The sequence below is a fragment of the Larus michahellis genome, chromosome 4 (genome assembly GCF_964199755.1).
Source record: "Larus michahellis chromosome 4, bLarMic1.1, whole genome shotgun sequence".
Lineage (NCBI taxonomy): Eukaryota > Metazoa > Chordata > Aves > Charadriiformes > Laridae > Larus > Larus michahellis.
In genome coordinates, this window is record NC_133899.1 from 18431836 (window position 1) to 18451835 (window position 20000).

Here is a 20000-nt window from a genome sequence, read left to right on the forward strand (position 1 = left end):
TTTCTAGAGGCATCAAAACTTTACTGCTGAGAACTCCATCAAAACCAGCTTCTTTTAAATGAAAGTAAGGGTAAAAGAACAACAAAAAAAATAATCTGGCTTCCCCTTGAAAGTATTCTAAGCAGTCTCACTAGCAAAGAGATTTAATGAGTGGGAAAAGGAGGAGTGAAACAAAACATTTTAATCAACTTTGTTGCTATAAATAGAAGTAAAGGACCATTGCAAAACCAATTGACATACTTTCACTCTGCACCGTAAGTCCTCTAGAGAACTTTCAAGATTGTAGCATCACATGTGGAGGTGCAAGCAAGCAGAGGACTTTTCGAGCATTCTTTGCCTCGTGATGTTATTTCCATAAGAAAAAGCTGGAAGTTGAAACTGTGACAACTTGCCCTGACCCACGGGAATGCAAACATCTATCTCCTGATAACACGTTGAGATAATGCACGTCACCACTGCAGCCAGCATGAGGACACTTGTCTTCACTCATTTTATATCCACTCTATCACATTCCTGGCCACACTTCCCTATCTGTCCTTTCAACACACTCCATACATTCCTCCGGTGAAGTGCACAACTCGCTTGTTCAAACAGAACCGGGCAGCACAATTACGCTTTCCTTACCGCAGCTGAACAAAACCCAAAAGCTACTTAAAACTGCTCTGCTAGAAGGTCAGTTTTTCACACCCTATTACGGGAGCAGCCTCCCTTTTTCTTTTCATAAGGAGTTTGGCTGTTGGCCTCGAGCTTGTCTTTCCTCCCCCAAGACAGACACACAGTGTTACACTCAGCCTGTGAAATCTGGAAACCACCACGCGTGCAAGGCTCCGTGTTTGCCATCCATTATTCTATTGATAACTTCTCCATTGTGTTGAAACCATAAGCTTACACTGCATCCTATTTACCAAATCAGCCCACTCTCTAACACCACAAATAGTAATACAATCCTTATTTTTAGAATTCCTTGACACGTTTTCTGGATACTTTCTCGGGGCAAAAATATTCCATTAACGTTTTGAGCAGTGTTGTAGGGGAGCTGAAAAAAATGCTGAACAAAAGCAAGAAATATTAACAAGAAAAATTGTGTTTTGTCTTCTGCCTGTTCCAAGACAAGAGAAAGGGAACAGAGGAAAGAAAAGGGGAGAATCCCAACCTGAAAATATTTAATTTTGCAGAAATATATTTTTTGAGCATTTCCGTCACTGGAAAATAAAAACATTATTGACAATTGTCAGAAAAAGAAAACACTTTACTCATGCAATTTTCCTTTTCAGAAAACATCTAGTAGGTTCTGATTGCACTTAATTCTTTAAAATTCAAATAAAATTATGTTAGATCAAATTTAATGCTGAGACCAATTAATTTATAGAACTTTATATTGGTTCCAATCAGCACTGAAATGACAGCCATCAAAACTGCCTTACCTTTCCGGTGTTTACTAGCGAGGCTAAAGCAACTGGCATTACCCGTTGGACTCCAGTGCAGTCCAGGGCGAGCTTCTCCTGTATTTGACATTACCTAAAGTGAAGAGAAAGTCATTTATCTCTGTTTCCACCTCAGATGTCTTCTACCCCGTCCCTTGAGATGGTATTTTGAATTAAACCATTTTCCTGGTGATTAAGAATCCAACCTAATGACCACTGGATTCATGAGCGTGGATTTCGGTGGGTGTCAGACGTCAGCTGGATTTCTCAGCTGCGGCCACAGACTCTGCTTTTGGCTGCTGATTTTGTCTTCTCCTCGGGGTCTACTTACCAATGAATTTCCAGTGGGGATACAGAGTTCACGTTTTTCAACAATGATGTCACTAATCTTACATCTTTTTTAGTATAACTTTTCTTTGAAGAACCGCCTTCCCTCCCCTGCCGACCTACTACTATTTATCACTTGTGTTGTGGCTTCTCGGTGGTGTCGTACACAGCACAGTGAATTACTCTGATATTCATCTCAGGAGGCAAGCGATATCATTTGTTACCTACCTGGTGCCAGAATGGATGAAGACTATGAGGCACAGGATATACATTTTAACTGGGAAAAAAATTATTTGAATTTAGAAATAAGTAATTTTTCAGTTAAACCTTTACCAGATGTGGTGTTGTGGCACATGACAAATTGCTGGAAAAGCAAGGAAAACAACCCCAGAGGTCCAACACCAGCCATAGGAGGGAGCTTCACGGATCTGAATGTTTGGATTTTTTTTTTAAGGGCGCATCTGTGGGTGCTGTTCAAAAGACTGTGCTTTTTTTAATACAATTGAATACAGTGACCAATTTTCACAACACAAATTCCGTTATCAATTTACAGTTGCTGGTCTAAAAAAGGTATTTTCCTTGCACACCAACTCTAAAAGTCCCATCAACTACGTTACACGGATTGATCTGTCTGTGGTGGAAATTACAATTTAAGCTTTATTATCTAGGAGTATGCTATGCACCTGTTGTAACCCCTAGACAAATTACCACATAATCCATTGTCTGCTAATAAGGTATTCACAGACTCTAAAACTGAAAATATAACCCCTTTTTTGCCTAAAATCCTTCAGACCTATCAACCCTTAGAAACTAGTCCTGGAAAACAGCTCTGCTCTGTAATTCAAAGTTCATCAAGCTGGAGGAAGAACATACAGTGGGTTTCAGGGCAGCAAAGGAAGAGAGACCTTTAACTAAATAATAACAAATGAAGAATACTAGCTGATCCAATCTGCAGAGCTGTAACAAAGAATGAAGGAGGAAGGATGTATTCTTGGAGCTAATGGCTGAAAACTCCATTTTTGTTTGTAACTGGAAACGCATAAGCAGCTGGTGCGCAGTTTGAGAGCTTTGAGAGCAGCCTGCAAGCAAAGTGTGCCCTGAAGAGACCAAGAGAGCAAGAAACTGCTTTCTGCTCTTATAGAAAGTTTCCAGATATTCTTCAGACATTGCCTTAGGTACGATGCATTTCAGTAATCCAACTCAAAAGTTAACAAACCCATGAATAATTTTTATAATGGCTCATGTACGAATCAAAAACATTGCAAAATCCAAGGGTGATCACTTTTGCTAACAGGGCTTTTAGTAAGATTCCTCAGTGTAGAGGGGACGGGAATTTCATTTCTCTAACTTCCACCAGTTGCTTCTACCAAGACACCTTGCTGGAAACCTCCTATTCAAGTCTCAGGTTGAAGCACAACAAGGGGAAGCGCTTGGGTCTGCACCCAGCTGCGATACCCGTCCTCCCAAAAGACATTCTGGACACATACAGTAAGTACACACATTTTCAGAATATGAGACCTTCTGGCCTTGAGGCCGTGGTCAGCAGCAGGGGTGACAAAGCAGAAGCCTGTGGTGCATGACAGCAGTCAGGGCAAATTAACAATTGCCGGCTCTATTCACAAAGAGAAAAGAATGGAGCCATTCAAGAGCAAATCCATCTGTCCCTGTGAGGGTTCACAAGAGTGTCAGAGAAACCTCACGGTCAACAGTCTCTAAGTGCTGGCACACAGGAATCCAGCAGCATCAGCACGGATACTTGATGCTTTATCCGCTGGCAGAAGCTCCGCTGTCAGGGCACCGTTTTCAGAGCCTGTGTGCTTCCAGGCTGAACAGGACTTGAATCTACCTGAAGGGTGAAGGTCTGCACAGGGCTACCTTTGCCGAAAAGCAATGGAGGAAACAAGAGGCAAGGAAAGACTCTTGCCATTTTCATCACAAAATGAGGGTTTCTTGGACGTGAAGGAAACAACTGCGTATTTAACAGTTGGCCGGTTACCATATTTCCACACAAAAGGCACTGACAACGTAGGTAAGGAAACACCATTAGAACATCTTTATTAGGAACCTGAACTTAACCAATGCCTTCCTTAAGTCTTTAGAAGAACGTGCCTGTGTTCACAGACTGTCAAGACAGGGCTATGAATTAGACACTTAAACACATGCCAGTTCAATACACTTTATGTCTGCCTTAACTTTTGAGACAACTCTTAAAATATGAATCACAGGTAACTGCACGCACCGATGTCTGCCCATATTTGCAGAATGTAGGACAGACTTCAGTGGAGCTTGATCTACCTCATGCATCTCAACAGATGCTAAGTCACATGCTAGAGACAATATGTCAACATCCTTAACTCACTGCTCATCGGGGTACAGAAGAGAGGAGGACTGGATTATGGATATTCGTACAGTTGCTAGAAGTACCGATGTCATTTTAGCACCTCTAAGGAGCGATACCACCATTTCCCCCCTTTTATTTTCCCCTTTCCTATCCTAATTTAGGACAAAGCAAGTCTAAAAGGCCTAGGAGAATACAACAGATCTCTAACCTCCTTCTGCAAGAATAATTTTGAAAAGGTCCATGAGAATCTATGCCATTCCCTGAGTGGAAGCCAGCAGGCACTCTTCATAGCCCTTATGTACATTCAGACAGCCCCGAGTGAAGTCCAAGCCCAAGGAATTCTAGGCATGCACAATCCCAGCTTCAACATCTGCACGATCCATGTGAGAGGTCCATCTCATCCATACAGCCTGGAGGATTGCAACACTGTCTGTGTCCCAAAACAAAGATGAGCGATTCTTTCCCCAAAGCAGATTTAATGTTGCTCACCATGTAGAAAATGCAAACTTGGTTTTACCTGCCTCTTTAGTTCCTGGCATAATTTTTGAGCATGAGGTCACAGGGCTGGGGAAAGATGATGAAAACCTTCTTTGGTTCCCTTTAGGTCACATATCTTGAATTTTTTATTTTTATCCTATAACTGCTGCCACTGAATTACGATAATACAGATTAAGAGGGTCACTGTGCCACTAACTGAGAAAAGAAAATAGCAGTGTATCAGGCCATAGATAACATATGAAACAATAGCCTCCTTCCAACTGAAATACCTATAGATTCAGTATTCTCCTAGAGTATTCTCTCCTCTTTTCTCCTTCAGGAAGTGAAATCCAACCTCTCCAGCTAAGTTGGGAACCTTTATATACACTATCTTCACTCTAAAACAAAATGACTACGCTAAAAGGTCCAGCTTTCAATTGCTATTTTTGAAAATATGATAAGCCCAAGACTCATCTATCTCTTGCCTTCTCTTTTTTTACTCAGGCAAAGCTTTTGCTTACTAGTGCCAGCAAGATACGTAGAGAGAAGCAAACAAAAACCTTAAAGTACAATCTTGAACAGAAACAGCAGAATTGCAGTCAGTCCTTCCATAGGTTTATTGGGAACCATTCTCCTCCTTCGTGCTTCCAGCAAACCAACTGGCTTAGCCATAGTAGCTGATCCATTCAGTCACAATGTCTCTCCAAACCTGAGGAGACCAAAGCCCAGCCATTTCCCCGTCATTAGCACCCAGTCCTACTGCGTGGGATTGCAAATCCTTATTAAGGAATACTTTTGCATCTGTGTTGCTCTTGTAGGTTTAAGAGCCTTTGAGAAGGGTTGTGCTGCAAGAGCTTTGTGTGGGGCAACGCAAGAGAGTCTCAAGGATACACAGGCTACATGCCCCAGTCAAGGACAGCATTACAGTTAAAACCTTTTTTCAACAGTTACGGCTCTCCCTGTAGTCAGTAAGGAAAGGCAATCTCATTGCAAGTACAAGAATAACCCATCGTCTATGAGATTCCACAAAGGATGAGGTTTCAGATAAAGATTGACAAAGAAAGTAAATGCCAGCTGCTTACCCCAAACGGGCTGCTTTATACTGGCTCTTGAGTATGCCTCACATTTTTCAACATTAAATGGAAAGAGCTAATAAAAAAAATACCAAATAATCAGAACATAAAAGTGTATAACGATCATAAAAGAATACATTTTTCTTTCTTAATGTTTCAGCTGTCTGAAGAATAGTTTTCTGGTGTAAAAGAGATAACTATATATCTTGTGATTTTATTGGCTGCAGATTACACTAATTATCATAAAAAATTACTACCACTAATAAAAATTCTATTATAAGTTACTTATAGTAATCTCTAGGGTACTATACTTAGCTTAGAAAAGATCGTAATTACACTGCATTACAGGGAAAATTTGTTTCCTGAAGCAGCTTTAACACTGTCTGTTTCTTTTAACACTTTAAAGTTGTTGGGTTGTTTTTTTTTTTTTTCTCTTTCCCTTTTCAGGTCAAATGTTGCCCGTTATTTTCACTGTGCAGGATGTGATTTTATCCCAGAATAATGACCCATCTCTGTTGCAAGTGACGCAAATGAAGTTTTAAAATCACAAATATCTGGGTGGGTTTCACCTCCCAAGGGGGTTAGCGCGTCTCAATGGAAGGATGCATAAAAGGGAAGACCTAACACTCTCCGCCCAAAGGGAAACACATTCTGTATAAAATTGCTGGAAGCTAGTGGGTGTTCACAAAAAATACAATGTTCGGATTTTATTTGACAAGACAACAATTGTTATTTTCCCTTTTAGATACTTTGCATTTTACCATCTGTGAGGTTGATGACTCTTAAATGACCTTAAATCATACCGCTGTTAATGGCAGTGGTTACAGGCAAATGTGGAATTCTGTGCGCTACCTGCCTTGGTCGGAACATCAAATTAAATAGCTTTACTTTGATAGCTGACGCTGTAGTAAATAACCTCAAAGTCCAACTAATTAAAATAAAATTGAAACAGTGGCCATTTCTTTTAGAAAGGGTTTCAATGCTTCAATAGCAGGGCTAATCAACATCTTAATTAACAGTCATATAAAATGAAATAGCCCATTTGAGTTGCTTTAAAATAGACAACTTATTTATGCAAAGACTAGTGGCATATTAATTGCTAACACTAAGAAAAAAATACGCCTTTGAGCTTTACAGCTTCCTTTGCAGCAAAGGATTTGAGAGCTAAGTTGTGGAAAAAGCGTATTACAGTAGTTAATTTTATGACAGACGTGAACCAGAGGCACAAGCGAATGTGGGAAAGTTTTGTGGTGTGTTTTGGTTTTCCAGTTGTTTCTTTTTTTTCCCAAATGAGATTAATTAATCAAAGTAGCCTCATAATAGTCCTGTTCTATTTAAAGTTAAGCATTCAGGGTTTAGTCCTGGGAGACACTGGCCAAACTGCCTGTGATCCAATAAACCAGTTCATCTTCCCCCGGAGACCAACCGGAGGACTCGGGAGTTGAGCGCAAGCCTTTCAGTTTTGGAGCGGTCCACTCGGGAGGCGCGGGACTGAACCTTCTCCCTGATCCTGAAAGCAGGCACCGGCACTCAACACTGACCCAGGCAAACAATCAAAGGGCTACTCATTTGAGTAAGCATTTCCAGGATCAGGTCCCAAATGACTCATCTCCTCCAATTAGGCTACCTCAGGTTGTATCTTTAAATAGCCTTCATTTACTAAAGTGTGTGAGGGAGGAGCGGCAGGGAGGAATTACATTTCCTTTCCTAATTACTTTACTTTTGTTGACATCTTGAAATAAGTTTTTACTTTCAGAGGAGAAGAGTTGATTTACACTACAGAAAGAGCACAGCAAGCATGAGAAAATTATTTGCCCTTCCTCCTGCCAGGCATCCATTTCCTTTTCACTGTTGCTAACAATGCGCTAACTATTTATGCGTTTGTCAAAGGATCCCAACATAAGAAAACTATATTTAAATCAATTCACTACAAAGTGAAAACACAAGGTAATGATTCGGATTCTATTTAAGTAATAATAATATTTGTACAGACAGCCTGGCGAGCATGCTGGTAGGTGGCAGGAGCTCAGTGCAGTCCTAAAGGGTCAGCAGTAACAAGAAATCTGAAATAGCATTTAATTTTCTTCTTTAAAAAATAGCTTTTAATTTAAGACTATGACATACGCACAAGAATGTGCCATTTCCCCTGATTAAAGCCTGATTTCACTGCATTTTTCAATGAAGCTGAAAACGAGGGAGCTTTATTTGCAGAAGGAGATTCAGGGGGCCTCGCAAGTGCACAAGACAATTTTATTTCCCTACATGCAATGAGTTACTTTGCTTATTTTGCAGGTTTCCACCCTCAGTCATCACCTAGGACTAACTGGGACCCGGGCTGCCCATCCCAGCCCAGAGGCTAAGGACAGGAGGAGGCGGGAAACGACCACAACCACGTTGGGAGTGTGGTGAGGCTGAAGCGCACTGGCAAGGTAAGAAGGCAACACGCTGTTCATCCTCCACAAAGGAGATCGATCCCTCTCCTGTCAGCCTGGCTCTTCTCATAAGCCATGTATTTCCATAACCTCATCTTCAAAATTTAGAAATCAAACGGAGAGCCCAAACGTTTTCACAATTTGTATAAAGCCCAGTCCTATAATAGAGTAAACAAAGTCAATGCAAACAATAGTATCTTTCACCGAATTCTTGAAAACAGCAAAAACAGATGGACCAAAACACTGATGCTTATGGGCCCCTCATTTTAGCCACTAAACAAAACATTTTGTAGTCAGTTTAAGGAGAGATTTGCAAACTATTTAGGAAGGCTGATATGTAGAAAGTATGTATTTATGCATGGAAAAAGTCACTTTTATCTGCCTCCTCATGCAGTTACTCGCCTTTTGTTGTCAAACTGGGTAACTACAGTCTGAAGTATTTGTTGTACACCTAGGTTGTCTGAAAGCCTGACCCTCTAAAATGCAGATTTTTTGCAAATGACAGTTGCAGGTAAAAACACAGACCTGCCAACCTTAGTAGCATCCTAAGATTTACAGAATTAAAGGTGTCAGCAATCTTCTATATATTTACCTATACTGTATACCCATCTTTGATCACATTACAAATTACAAGTGACACACATCATTTTATCACAAAACTCACTCCAATTCAGTCCCGGAGGAGAGAGAAGCTGCTAAGATGTCTGGGGGCTTTCCTCCCTGCTGCCCAGCTTGGCATATGCTTGCACATTGCACGACATGGTAACATCATCCCGACCGAGCGGGATCCTAGTCAGGCCCTGGGATATTTCAACTTACTGGGCAGGGTGGAACAGGAAATTCAGTTGCTGAGGGTCCCACTTTGCCTGGTAGCCATGAGAGAGGGGAAATGAGATCTAATTCCAACTACATATAATATCGTGTGATAAGCTGCCTAATTTGTTAAGAAAATGCAAAAGTCCTTGAATCACTGGGGATCGATAACGGAAACATAATAAATTGTGTCCATCTTAGAGTGAACAGGGAGAATCTGAGAAAAATTCAGAAACCGTCAACCAGAGACAACTCCTCCCTATCTCACCAAGAACTGTAAACCCAACAAAATAAGCAGATTACCAAGCACAATCACTCAACCACATAAACCCACCTAAACGACAGCACTAACAATACTGGCAGAGCACCATTTTGTTAGCTTCTATTCGTATGTCCTGTTCCATTTCTTTTTTATATGTTTTCTCTGTTGCAATTATTCAGATTACCTTTTTCCACGTTCCTTGTGACCTCTGATTTTCTTTCTCAACTTCCATAAGGTGCAAGGGGCTCAAGACACTAAAACTCTTCAGCTAAATAATAGTAACCCGGTAATGCTGGTGGGCAAGAAATGTAATAGAAGCCAGAATAACTTTATTAGCTGCCAAATCTGAGCTCAAGAATGAATTAATATTTTTCTTTTCTTGGTACAAACACTCAAAGCCTTAAGTATCTTATGGGGTTTAAACAATAACTGGAAGACTATGGACTAGCAGCGATTCTATTAAAGCTTTGCCCCAAAGGAAAATTAAGACTTATTCTCTTCCTCTTCTAGGGGAACGGAGCACTTGAATACCATGTGTGTTTTTCATTTAATGCATATGTCAATATGCTTTAAAAAGCATTATTTCTAGCAGCAGAAGCTGTGCCTGGGCAAGATCCTTCTGATCAGGTACATACAGCTTATCCGAAAACTCGTAACCCTGGTACGTACCTGGGTAATGATAGGGAAGTTACGCAGTGAAATGCTTTATCTTTTCACCTGACCAAAGAGGGGCAGCAAACGAAACAATATGTAGATAATCCAAGCCACTGTTCATTTTCCAGCACATCAAATGCAACATGACCTAATGCAATGGTCTGCAATAAACAACTAATATGAAAGAAGCGGGGAGAGAAGTATTTTTCCTGTTCTCTCGGGAAAAAAAGACACTCACATATATCAAAATCCAAAAATGCTAAAAATATCTGATGAGGCAAGTACTGACTCTTTGATGGAATATTAATTCCTTCAACTTATTTTAGTTTCCTCTGAGCATTTGGAGTTTGCAGTACAATGCTATTCACATGTTGTGAAAACTCATCCTGTTTCAGAAAAATTACACAAGGATTTTACATCACCTTTTTTTCCCCCCCCGGCAGTAAATCAACACAGTGATATAAACAGAAACCCTGACAAAAAGAAATTCCAACCCTCCAACACAATGCCTAATCACAAAGTACGCCCTGCCTGTAAACTAATTCTTCCTTCAATCCAGCTATAACGGGAAAACATTATGCATCGTATTTCTAAATTTTCAAACGTGAATTTCCCCAAATCGTAACCTTACGCGTTAGGGGAAGAGAACCGCAGGAGCGGCGTCCCCCCGGAGCAGCCCCTGGCTCCCAGGTAAGCACTGTCGGGGGTTTTACGTGCCGCGCTGGGGCAAAGCGGCCGTCGCAGCCTTTGAACTCCTGCAGAACATTCCATATCGCTCACTTCTCATTTGGATGCAATTTTGTTAACTTCAGAACAAATCTGTAGAAATCTAGCTTATCTGACAACACTAACTGGGCCTTTGCTTTGATTGCTGATGAAAAGATATTATACCTGATTCCAATGCGAAGGAGGAAGTCTCTTTGAAATGATCCTCCGTTATGCATGGTAATCGGAGGCGAGGTGGGACTATCCCCAGCTTTGCTGGGGCTGAGACCCTCCCAGCTGTTTTTTATGTAACGCAAAACAAATAAATTAGCTTCTAAGAAGTGGAATGTTTTCCAAGGCCTCTTTCCCATAGTGCTCATTGACTGAAAAGTCATTAGTTTCAAGGGGCTTCCTCAGTAAGTGGGGAGTAACGTCCCCAATCAGACACACCGTACAGACCCCCCCCAGTTTTACTCCGCGCGCATGTGCCGCTTGCGTTCCAACAACCGTCTTAACGTGTAACTTGGGCTTAATTCAAGTTTTGCACCCTTCAGCTTTGTTCACTTCTAACCAATTCTTGTCTGAAATAGCCAAAGCAAAGATCTCAAACTTTATTTACCGTGTAACCTGTCACTGTGATAAAAAACTAAAGCCTTTTCCAACTTCCAAGGAAGAGACAAGACTTGTTTAGTTTCTCCCTGGCAGTTACTTCTGCTTTGCAAATCCCATTCAAATGCAGACAGTTACTTTTGAACACTGAGAGTAGGTGTTAAATTGAGATTATGGTAAACAGCAGATTTCTTTGGTTGGTGAAGAAATTATTTCATGAAGACACAAGAGAATTAAGCGGAGTTTCGTGTCACTTACTGTATGAGCTGATCAGAGAGTGAATGATGAGTTTCTTGCTGCGGACAGCTGCTCTGTGGAATACTGTGCAGGCTTCAGGTGGGGGAAAAAGAAATTCATGCTTTAAAACAGAAAAAAATCCCCACAACTTCTTAGCCCTTTTGTGCAAAAAATAAACAGATCTTTCTTGCCAGGTTTATTATTCTATTTACATGTTGCCTGAATGTGTCTAAGAACATTTTGAAATTTTTTTTTTCTTCTGTATCTCATTTCACTAGTACTGTGACAGCTTGCTTCTGTCAAAGAGAAAAGACCGTCTTTCACTTTATTATATTCACCAATACCAAGATCTAGGACTCTCTTAGTCTGAAGGGAACGCCGCTTTGGTTGATGAGGTCTGTATCATTTTAGCTATGTCGGGTACCAAGTTATGAGTAGGCACAAGAGATTTTAAACATTACTACTATACTGTAAAAGACAGGGCAAGCAGGTGTTCTCCACAATGTAGGCTTTATTTCGTAATGCTAATTAGATAGCCATCATAGCTTCTGTATGTTACTTGATAGTTACACTTAGTAGGCAAAAAGGCAAATGCTACAGCTTGGATCTTCCACGCCCACATGAAAAAGGTAAGAAGGGCCAAACTTTCCTCAAAACAGCTGACATTCTGGTGGGGCACCACCTCCTTCTGCCGAACTGGAACTGAACTTCTGTCAGGTGGGCAACGTGCTGCTTGAAAGCAGAAGAGCACACGGCCTCTAAAAGATGCCTAGGGACTAATGGGAAAACGGGCTGAAATCTTCTACTCTTTGACCAAACGCGCGAAACTGTCCCATTTCTCTTTTCTCCAAAGCAGGGGTTGAATGGCCAGTGCTTTGCTGCCATTGACTCCCTCTGTTGGCTGTATCTATGTCCTCCGGCTCCTGGCTTTCAGATGGCATGCACATATGCTATTCAGAGCAGCACAGACTGTCATCTGCTTATCTAGTGTATTATGTGACTAGTGAAGTGCCACATGGTTGAACACCAGGAAACATATTGCTTGCTTTCACTATCAATGACCTAGAGGGAAGAATATGCAAGAGAGGAAATTTGCGGTGATAAACTGGGGCTGGGACTGGGAAGCAGGTCTAAACAATGAAAGAGCTTGACAAAAAAAGTGACTACTAACTTCAAAGATGAAATGCTTGGCCCGTACGAAATGGGGTGCTGCTTATTTAACAGGAGCAAAATATAAATAGACAAGGGCTAGGGCAGCAACGTGATCAGAAAGCAGGATACGAAGTTTTACCTAGAGTTAAACAGCTGACATTTACAGAAGTGAATGTCTTTCTACTTGTCAAAGCTCTTAGCAAACCCTGTGCTTTCTCCTATGTTTTCTGCACCGTTAGGCACATGATGTCATTTCTAATGATGAAGTTCAAGCCAGTTTCCAGTCCTAGGCATGCAGTACACTTGTAGAGAGCTAACTTCTGCAGGACCATACGTCCTCATTGCAAGCAGGTCACTCAAGATGGTAAACCAGCATAAGACTTCAGCACCAGTTTCACGAGGTGGGAAACAGCTTTGAGCGCGCACCACCAGCCTTCAAGTAAAGGGGCAAGGCAAATTCGTGAAGGAAAGAACCCCTCCTGTGCCTTGAATTACTAATTTAAATACACCCATTGCGTCAGGGCAGCCTGAGAGCCCCCACTCCAGCGATACTGCTAATGCTACTTATGTGACTATGATCAAATAATATTAATAACAGGACCTAAATTTATGTCACCTTAGACCCCCTGTATTTCTATTTTGCATGCAGCCACTTACCTTATGCAGTAAATTCCACTGAAAAACGTACCGACGTTCAGAGAGAGGATACTCCAACCCAGAATCATCCAGCCTAAGCTCACTGATTTTACTGGGGAAAAGGGATCAAGTTAGGGACTTCAGCAGAATTTAGGCTGAAATTAGAAGAATATGAGCCTTCCTCTGTAGAAAAGCTTTTTGTCCTATATAATAAAAAGTACTATCAGAACATCGTATTCAAATGCAGAAGATACTTGGACCTTCTATTATCCTCTGTTATGTAGTTATGAAGTAGATGCATTATTACGTAGCTATGCTCTCAAACCAACTCGAGGGGCTTCATCTAAAACTTGGAACCCACCAGCAGATAAGATTAGGTTATCCAAACCTATATCGTGTATTCACAGTTTGCTCTCTGTTGTCAGGATTCAGAACAGAGGATTAATTTGAAGTGGAATCAAACTAGCCCACACTCAGAACTAAATGTGCTGAAGCGCTTTACTGAATTGGATTTAAACCATTGTTTCAATGCTGTTCCGAGTTGTGGCTGTTGTCATTAAGAAGTCTCGTTTAAGACAATTCAGATTAAGCACAAACAAATCAAGGCCATTTGCAAGAATTTTCTTGCTACTGAAATTCCTTACTACTATTTAAAACATTAGCACCACATTTATTTCCTTATACTGAAAAAATAAGCATATCTGATTAAAACAAAGGAAGATTAGAATCTTCCTTTGCTAGTGGTATGGTTTCATTTGTCCCAAAGTACCATCCTTTTTGTTCGTTAAAATAGTATCTTCTAGGCATGCATCTTGGCATATTAATAAAAAATAAATTTGAGGTTGAAGCTGATTAAAACTGAAAGTAAGCCTTGATCTGACATGTTATTTTGATTGGGTTTTCAAAGTTCACATAATTCTAGTTCTAATTTATGTTATGCGTGGTATATATCTTCTTGGTTGAACAATTACATTATTCTAAACAATTATATTGCTATGATACACATAATGCATGGCTCCTGAGCATAAAGTTCTTTAATGATGGCAGACTGTAAAGTCGTACAGTTCACTTCTAAAAGGTCATGCATCTTTTTTCAGTAGATTAACATTTTATCTTTTAATGGTGTTAAGAAAAGGTCAAAGATTCTAACAGATGGAATATGGAAAGCTTCTATTGAAGAAGATCAATGTGTTAAGCATCAATCTAAGTCCAGAAACGCAGCCATTTAATGACTGTTGTTCTTGTTTTATTTTGGATTACCACTGTCTTGACTGTTTGAATGCTAAAATTACATTTTCGTATATGAAAGAAATGGACTGTCACCATCTGATACAGATATCTACGTTTGTGTTGTATTTTCAAGAGTATTTCTTCATTGTACAAAACAAGAAAAGTTCCTTAAATAATTAGCTTACCCTTAGGCTAATGGCCTGTCACTTTGCCATCCAAATAAACGCAGCAGAATCATCCCCAACAGCAACACGGAAGATAATTTTATATTGGTTTAACTGAGTAAATTTGCAATAATTTAAATGGATACATGCTCTCAAGTCAGGTCTCTTCTGTGTAACGTGCTGATGAACTTTTAATGTAATAAACTTATGATGATGTCTTTCAAGAAGGACATACTTAGGTACTGGATCTTTCCAAGAGTATTCTAGTATCATTTTTAGACCCAGATTCTGTTAAAGAATAAAGCCGGAGCATTTCAGTTGTCCCAATAACTTCAGACCTCAAGGGAAGAAAGTGCTATGTGTTTGCAGGAGCCTGTAAGCTCTTCTGAGCTGCTACATGCCTCTGTCTACTTCTATAAAATAACTAGTACGACAGAGTAACATGATTGGTTTTCTGCACGCTAAAGTAAATACAAATATAAAAAAATAACAGTAGGAGGTCAAGCTGCTGTGTAGAAAGTTATCAGACAGCTTCTGAAGATTGTCAAGCTTACGCGTCTGGAGTGTATATGTGCATTTTTCAAATTTCCTATTATCCCCCTGAGCCAGGCCTGCTCCCAACAACAGGGTTTCAAGAAGAAGGTAAAACTCTAGTGGAATTAAGGGCTGTCCTCAGGGTCCTTGGACAAAACTGCAATGAAGCAACAGGAAGTGAATTTGCACTCCAGTCTCCATCTTGGCTTACGTGTTCATATATTTTAGGAGCAAATACAGCCTACAGATACGACTCTTCAATTGCTACACATGAGAACAAAATGGTGAGCGCTGGAAGCCCCCTGGCTCTTGCTGGCAGTCGTCTTCCGTCTAATGGAAATGCATAACAATGTTTTGATAAACTACTGAACAAGCTAAACCAGACTCAGTGTTTACAAGGATAGCTATATTTTCAGAAAAAAAATTACTAAGCAATATTAACTGGCTATATTTAAGCACAATCCATCCACACACACAAGTCAATAAAATATTTATTGCTCAGGCTACAATAGCTAAAGGGTTATTTAACAGACAAGTTCAAAAAATTGTCTGATATTTTGTAGTTTAGTCTCATGTTAGAAGAAAGCTTAAAAACTTTCAGTTTCTGTTTTAAGACAAGTCAAGGCCACTTCTCCCACCCACCCCCCCCAAGGATTTTTCATAAATCTCATACTGCATAGAGTTAGTCATCTTCTAAGTGCTGGCACCTACGAGGTACGCAATCCTTCACTTGGATATAAGCGCCACAGAGTTGCCTCTTCTTAGTAGGTCTTTTTCATTCTGTGTAGGTCGGACAGAGAGCTCTTACCCTTCCAGCATGAGGAAATTGCCCCATTTCTAACAACTGGTCAGAGAAACGGACGTTTTCCTCAGAAGAAACAGTATCTTCAAAAAGGACCGTGTAAAGTATAATTGTGAGGTTTTGCTTTTATTTATAGATATTTACTTTAGAATTGAGCTGCGTTTACCAAAGGTTGTTAGTGCTATCAGCTTCACCATTAGTTAAGAACATAATCCCTTAAAGAAAAACCTAGTTCTAGTTCCCAGGTGAAAAACAGGCATATCCTGAGGCCAATACAAGTTAACTTTTTGGACTAGCGTGGGCAGAAAATTCCAAAGCTGCCAAGAGAAGCTGCTCCTTCTCTTCCCAGTGCTAAGGACGTTTCAGCAGAGGGGCTGGTGTTTATTTCAAATACCGCAGCATGGTTTGTCGATAGCCACTGTCCTCTGGGTAGGACAGTCTTTGGGAATTCAGTAACCATAAATTCTATTTAAACTTTTATACAGCTTCAAAGGCACAAATTAAGGTATTAGACTAATTAAGCAGGCTGCCATATTCCCACCAACTTTAGTTCTACTGGATTTAAAATACGGCCCCACAAACAGCTCTGAAAAGCGGACAATTTCAGTGCAAAAAGACAATGAAAGTAACCAGCAGGCACTGCTGGCTATCTGATCATGTAGTAGCAATTAGGAATTTAAGAGGATGGCTAAAAATTCTAAGTAGCTGAAATATTCAAGCAAATCTTCTTGCTCCTTTGCTTGCTCTAACCACTGCATTTTTTCAACAGAACATAAGCCTGAGTCATTCTCCTGCAAGGTTCAGTGTCACCTTGAAACTGAGAGAGAGAGAGACAACTTCTCTCTCCGGGTTAGACAAGCTGAAGCCATAAAGCCACACACAGTGAACATGCTAAAACCAACACTCAGCCCATAATTCCTTGTGAATTCCCTTCATAGTTCCCCATATGGACTGTGTAAAGCAGCCAAAGGAGGGAGCCTTCACGAACCCTGGGAAGGGCTCAGTGGGAACAGAGCAGAGTCACTGAAGGGCAGTGCCATGCACGAACAGCCCGTGACGCGGAGGCAGAAGAGAGCTCCAAAAGCAGGACAGCTAGCCAGACAATACAAAGAAATTGTCACTCTGCTTTATTCTAAAAGAAGTGGCAATCAGTGATAAAAGTCACAGTATTTTCCCACTGCCTTTAAGTACTCAGAGATGATGTTAGTCAACAGATAAGTTTACAAAGCCAGAATGCCACAAAATAACCTACTGCAGCCACAAACTCCGTAAGCCGCTACAGGTAAAATGCAAGTATGGAAAAGTATAAAGTATTGATTTACTCCGTTTCAAATGACTATTTCCATTATGGGTTTTTTTGTCTGTTGTCTTTCGACGTAGGATCTGAGAGACCAAGATGTTTCCTTTCCATGGCTACTCGGCTAGCAGTAGAGGCCAAATTCCACTCCTGTAAACAGTTCTGGGATGCTGTGGCGCTCCCTGAATTTGCACAGAGGAAAACACACGGAAGCCTGGAAAAGAGTATTAACACACAGATTAAATGGACTCCAACCTGCTTTCTCTCCTCTGCCTTTGCACCGCAGAGCTGGCAAGAGCGGACGCAGTAAATACTTATGTTTTGTCACTTGAGTCAGCACATATAATTCTTCATACACGTAGGAACTAGCTCTGCTGCAGAAGAAAATACCATTTTCACAATAACTTTTCACAGTGGAACTGTGCCTTAAATCAAACAAGCAAGTACTGAGTCAGCTCAGTGGCAGAGCAACAACAATTTGATCTGCTACGTGGCAAGCTTTGGTTTGGAGATACAAAACAATTCTTCATCCCGGGCCCCGGGCTTGTAAGTATGATAGAAGATGATGCAATGCGTTCAGACTCTGGGGAGAAAAGGAACAGCCATACCACTCTTGAGAAACCCTTTGTGCAGAAAAATTTATTGTGTGCCCCCAGGTACAAAGGCTATGGATGAAATGCAACTCAATAAAGACAAGCCAAGGTGTTTCAAGAGAACTAATGAACATTTCGGTATTTGCACTTAGTCAGATAAAGCGGTGTTTTCCAGTTCAGCAAGGAGACAGCAATCACGTGAGTACGATTTCCGTGTGACAGCAAATGCTCCCAGAGTTTTTTTAAGCCCCGTGTTTTGTTTTTGTTTGGTACAAATCTTATTAGTGAAATCTAATCACTTCCCCCACCTTTATACTTCCTTTATTTTTTTTAAATGTCCTTTTTGAGAAGAGCTGTATTTCTTCTATGAGGGTCACCTGTCTGTTAAGCAGAACAGCAGTTTTATATTTTCTACATATACGGAGCATAGCCTCGCGTACTCTTTACTTCCCATTCTACAAAATGGTGAGAAAGTCCATTGAGATGTACCATGATTTTATAATTTATGTGTTCTGTTTGATTTCCATGTTCAAGTGCAGCTGACGAGACATATAAAAGAAACGGCTAACGTCTTCTTGCCCACAGACAGAATATCAACATGAGCACTAGGAATTCATAACAGCTATGGAAAAAGTGTTGCATATATGCAATGAGATACGAGAGAATATTTTCAAGGAATGCCCCTTACAGCAGCCAGTCGAGCTTCTGAAACGATTATTCATTATAAACCATACTGGCTTGATAATGAATTCTGATAGAGGACATGATGTTAATTCAGCTATTCCTTTCTCTTTTACTCTCGGACTTAAAAAAAAAAAATATTTTTTTTAAGCCTCTGAGTACTTCTGTGATCTGATTTCTTACACCCTGCAGGGGACAGCATTGGGTAAAGAAAAGTAGAAATCATATGATAAAGAAGCATTTGCTTTCAATTATCAAATTGTACCTTGTTAATTGAGATACAAAAAAGGTTTTTTTGGTTTGTTTTTGGTTTGGTTTTTTTTTTTTTTTTTTAGGTTGGCACAAATCCTTTCTATCTCTTCACCCTTAAACTCTTCTGAATTATTAATCAAAATTATTTTGGTTACATAGTTCATTCTGCTATCAGTAGTGAGAAAGGTTCCCAACAATTTGTAGTCGCCAGCATTACTAAGGAAGAAGAAATGCCGCATAGGATTGCTAGAACTTGGGACTTTCTTCTGCTGCCAGGCTGCGTACCGCTGGTTTTCAGCAGCTAGGCTGAATCCCCTCTATGGTGTCAACATCGGTATCAGTTTGCAGAGGAAAAAAATTGCTTTTATACTATCATCTTTCATTAAAATATATACGTGTGTGGACACACACACACACTCTCTCACGTATTTTTTCAGTAAATGTGCATGTAAATGCAAGCCGAAGTGTTTGCTTTTATTTTCCTTAGCCATTGTTGCAAAAATAAAGGTGTTTTCTCCCCCGCAAATAAGCCTGTATTTAGAAGTGATATTGCAAAAGGTATATGGTAGCCTTGTTTATTTTGGACAGATGCAAAGAAGTATCTCTGAACTTCTGCCAGTGATCAAAGGAACTGATGATGTAGAACAGATTCATGGGCCATGTCCTATCAGCCTGCACTTTACCCGTCATCCATCATCCAAACCCTAAGCCTTTTTCTGAGTGATGATTGCACCCTAAACACATAAAATTAATCACCACTCTAGCCTGGCCAGGTGTCTTGCCTCCAGAAATTATCTCATTGCAGCAAAAGAACTGCTAGAATCTGATATCTGTACTGTAATTTAATTTGGAGAATACTGCATAGTAACACTAAGATTGATTTACATATCTGAAAAGTTTTTAGTTTCACAAAGCCAATATAAATTCTTGGAGAAATATGTAATTGGAAAAAAAAACCTGGTTGATCATAAAATCAGGGCAACTGAATATTTATTAGCTTCTGGAATTTTCAGTTGATGCTTTCTGCCACATTGTAGCTTAACGTAGATTTTAAAATGCAATTTGCAAAACTAGAAAGGCCGGGTATTTGAATCAGTATAAATTCAGTGTTGGACTTATAGCTAAGCGGAATAGTTGCTCTGATTTTACTAGCTTTACATAAATGCGGTCTATTTTGTTTTTCAGAGTGCTCATAATTTTTCTGTTTATGTATTTCTCCTTTCCCTCTTCAGAAAACAGAAGAGAAATTCAACAGCAGAAAATTGAACTATTGCATGCATCTCTACTTTTGAAAAGATAATAGAG

The 20000-nt window shown here is 40.1% G+C and overlaps 2 long non-coding RNA genes across 2 annotated transcripts in view; one reads left to right on the forward strand and one right to left on the reverse strand.

Annotated features, from left to right (window-relative positions):
• Positions 1 to 17368, forward strand: part of LOC141741927 (uncharacterized) — a 17905-nt gene extending 537 nt beyond the window's left edge. Inside the window, exons 2-3 of the long non-coding RNA XR_012586525.1 lie at positions 7935 to 8071; positions 17253 to 17368. This is a non-coding gene — a long non-coding RNA (uncharacterized LOC141741927). The remainder of the gene's footprint in view (positions 1 to 7934; positions 8072 to 17252) is intronic.
• Positions 15742 to 20000, reverse strand: part of LOC141741926 (uncharacterized) — a 9351-nt gene continuing 5092 nt past the window's right edge. Inside the window, exon 3 of the long non-coding RNA XR_012586524.1 lies at positions 15742 to 17383. This is a non-coding gene — a long non-coding RNA (uncharacterized LOC141741926). The remainder of the gene's footprint in view (positions 17384 to 20000) is intronic.